Source organism: Pteropus vampyrus, unplaced genomic scaffold (assembly GCF_000151845.1).
Source record: "Pteropus vampyrus isolate Shadow unplaced genomic scaffold, Pvam_2.0 Scaffold38, whole genome shotgun sequence".
In the NCBI taxonomy this organism is placed as follows: Eukaryota; Metazoa; Chordata; class Mammalia; order Chiroptera; family Pteropodidae; genus Pteropus; species Pteropus vampyrus.
In genome coordinates, this window is record NW_011888819.1 from 5,841,976 (window position 1) to 5,846,418 (window position 4,443).

Consider the following 4,443-nt stretch of genomic DNA (forward strand, 5'->3'; position numbering starts at 1 on the left):
TGAATGTTGTAATCTTAATTATACATATAATTTAATTACATTCATGGGAGATCTCTACATCTCAACTGCACACAATAAAGATACCAAACTGGAACATGAGCATAATTTAAAGTGAGAATCAATGACAATACATTTTCTTGAACTGTAATACTCCTTTACTCCATCCCTCTTTCAGAGATTATTTGAAGAATTTAACAGTGTAACTCTAAGTACTTAACTACAGGAAAAACAAAACAAAACAAAACATATGTATGATATAATTTGAAAAATATAATTACAAATGAAATCTCTCAAACTAGAAAACCTCTCTACAAAGATAGAAAAAAAGGAAAACAGTTTTATTATTGAATAAGCTTTAAACCAGAATGTGATGTTTACCATAGGCAACCTGAGAAGATATTGCAAAGCAGAAAGAAATCTCACCCTCCATAGATAGATAAGCAGATACAACCCATTTCATATATATTCTCAAGACAAACAATAACTAGTCCTCGTGTAAGAACACTTGACAACACCATTTTTTCACATAAAGTTCATCCGAAATTCACTAGATAATTAGGATGACCATCTTTGTTAGATTTTTTTTTTTTTAATTCAGAGGACAAATAAACTACTCGTATCTTTATGACAGGAAGTCATTTTGCAACTTGAAGTGAAATGCCTGCCCAAGTTCCTACCTTCCCACAAAAACTGGGAGATTACTTGAGGAAAGTATGGGGAAAAAAAGATGTTAATTCAATTTTTGTGGTTTTAATTTGGTTTTATCTGAAAACATTTCTTCAGAAACCATGTGATCTGTTTGCAGGGTGACAGATGATTAGTAGAATTAGTGGGATGATCACACTTTAATGTACAAATGTGTTGAACCATTATATTGTACAACTGAAACAGATGTAACTAATATAATGTCGTATACCAACTATACTTAAATTTAAATAAATAAATAAAATATATTTAGGGAATAAAGAGAAACCATGGTTGAGACTCTAAGCATTAAACACATTCAAACCTTACTCATTTAAGTTCCTACACTTTTTTATTATTTGCAAAAATTATTCAGTTTAGACAGAGTAGATAGAAAATTAAAAGGCAGCAAATTTGTATGATAGGTGCATTGCTTTAATGGCTATCAGTGATGCAAAAGAAAAACAGTCAATGAGAGACTCTTTATAAATTAAAAAAAAAAAAATGAGAAGAAATAGGAAAAAAAAGTGCCAGTGCACAGATTTATTTTTTGCTGAATTTCTGATTTCTATGCTCTTAAACAATATTTTTCCTATCTTCTGTTACAGAAGTGTCTTCTTAACATCTTACAACTTTAGTATACTTCTTATTTTAAATTAAAATGTACTATTTCTTATCATAGGATAATAATTTTAAAAAACTTATAAAATATTAACATTAATGTTCTCTGATATATCGATTCCTTTTGTCTGAATTTCTAGCTTAGTTTTAAAAACTTCTCTTTAGAATCTATTAGCACCTTTTTTGATTCAGGGCTCCTCTCTTCTGTGCTTCTTTTCTAATTTCTTTATCTTTTTTCCCCTCTCAATTTAAATTTTCTGCCTGTTGTAGATTTCTAACATACTTTTATTTAAATTAAGCATTTTGAGTCACTTGAAATACAAATAGAGATATTCCTAGCACATCGCTAGTTTAAGCTATCAGTTATCTTTTTTTGCACCACTGTCACATTTTCAACTATCACTGGAATTGTACAAATGGCATAAAGTGGCATGATTTAAACTAGCGTCTTTTCTTCTCAACTAAATTTGCTTAATTTAACTTTGTTATTTACTGGTTCTGTCATTCTCCAATCACCATAGCTGAAAACTTCAATCACAGTTAATTCCATTCCTTCTCATAGCCGTTAGAGTTAATCACCAAATGCTACATTTCATTTTTTAAAAAGTTTCATGTATAGTTATTACTCCGTATCACATATTCTTATCCCCTTATATTAGACCCTTCACATCTCAAAATCGTATCAATTGATAAATTCTATTTCTCAAATTCTACTTCCTTCTCTCTACTTCTACGTGCCAGATTTCTACTACTTTTACCATCAGATTAACTTCCTTTAAACATTGTTTTCGATGCAATATTGAAAACTCAAAATCCTCCTCAGGAAATAAAGCCTTATCTCTGTAGTATGATTTCTGTGGGCTTCTGCAAAATGGCTTTGCCCTTACTTTCCAATACGATCTCTCTGAAATATATTACTTATTGATATTTGTTGACAAGTGTGAAGTAAATGTTTTGTTTTAGAGGGGTATTACAGTTTTGTTTTGTTTAATATGTTTCTTTCTCACTATTTTCAATAACTCAGTGTAATTTATATTTTAATATTTCAGCATTCCAATTATATTCCATCAGAGCTGAAGCAACCTGAGTCAGCTTGGGATCTCCCATTCCTAGCACCTTCCCCAGATTTGGTTTTCACTCAGGGAAGATAATAATGGCCCAGGTAATAGTGCAGAGTGGAGGAGAATATAGTCTTTGATGACGGCTGTCAACACAGACATTTCAGTGCTAAAATCTCCCTGGTTTCCATGCACATGACTCATTCTGTCTTATTGTCATCCTATGTCCCACTTTTTGATACGAGAGTGTCATAGATTGATTCTCATTTCCTATAACATCATAGGAGACAGTTTCAATAGCCTTACCTATTTGCCTTTGTATTCTTTGTCTTCCGATACTGCTTGCACATTTGCATATGTACAACTAACACAACTATATTCCATACACCCTGAACCTATAGATTTCAGAAGACAACTGGATTTGCCCACAGATAAAGCAGATTAAAATCTGTATTAAAATATATGTCTTCAACAGAGGGAATGTGTATCTCTCTCAGGTATATTTACTTGAAATTTATTTGTAAGTCTTGTTTATAAAATTCATCAAATCCTACAGTAGGAAAATTTCCTCCAGAGAACCATAGATCCAGCTACTGTTAATACTTTTCTGACTGCCTAATTTTCTACTACATATTTAAGTTGTACCAAGAAAACAATTAAAACAATAAAGGTGGAGTTTATTTCCAAGAGAATAAATAGTTATGGATAAGGATTAATTACTACAGTGTCTCCAGACTTAGTTCTTAGAATATAAAATGACTTAAAATTATGGAGCATTTGTGTCACACATATTATCAAGTTAAAATTGTGTTCCCAAGTAGATGCTTATTTTCTTTGTTTAATGGGTACAAACTGTGTACACCAGGCAACCAGGTAAAATCTCCACTGCAGGAAATACAAATTAAAAATCTTTCAAAAGACATTCCATTTTATTCTCTGTAATTAGGCAATTAATTCTACCAAGGTTTATAGACTACATGCAGCGAGGGAAAGAGAGGTAAAGAAAAGTTGTAAAATCAAATATTTCAATTTTACTTTAAAGGTCATTGAATAATATGACCGACCTCAGAAGTATTTAGCTGGAAATAAAGACTTCAGGAAACAAATAAACCGAGTAACTCAAATTATAAAGTTAGTTACTTTAATTATTGTGCAGAAGATTTTCTCCTAAAAAATTCACTAGTGTGTTTGAATAAATAATTTTGAACTAATTTGTAAATACTTTGCACCATATTTTATTTATCCTTCAATGATTTCAGATAAATATGTTATATATACAAGATTTTAATTCTCTTTCACCATGCGAAATAAAGAGAACAATAGAGGATTTTTTTTTCATGTTATGATGTTGAAATATGTTTAAAAAGGTATAAACAAAAATGTTATGTTTTGGATTAAAGACCTTAGGGGCAGAACTTGATTTAACTACTAAAATATTAACACTATTTCTTCAAAAATAATTTGTGAAATTTCTTTGCAAATTAGTATTTTATAAAGTAAAATATAATTAATCAATTTGCTCTTAGTTTATGATGATAAAATAAGAATATTATTTCATATTAACAAGTTAATGATAACATAGTTTTTAAAAAATAAAATATTTTGAGCAATATAGTAAGTAGGATATTCAAAGCACAAATATTAATCTTTATATCAAGCCTTGAAATATGCAATCATATGTATTAAATGTTGTGTATAATAATTATATGTTAATCACTTCTTTTTCTGTAAAGAAAAAAATATACCTTCCATTTAAATCCCTATGACACATAGACATTTGGGACATATTAGGACATAAATAAAACCTAAGTAAATGTTTATATACAAAAAGAAACAAATATCATTATCAATAACAACTAGTATAGCTCACATTCTCTGATCGTGAATAGATAAAATGTGCTTTATTACATTAAAACACTAAGCAAATATACTCTTCTGAGTAGTTGTGGCTTTAAAACATAATTACAGTTAGTTAAAAAGTAATTATTAGGAAATTATGCTAGTTCTGTACTGTGGCAGAGACTGGTAATTGTTGGTGTATGGCTCCCCAGTTTTCATACTTAAGATTCTGATGGGCCTG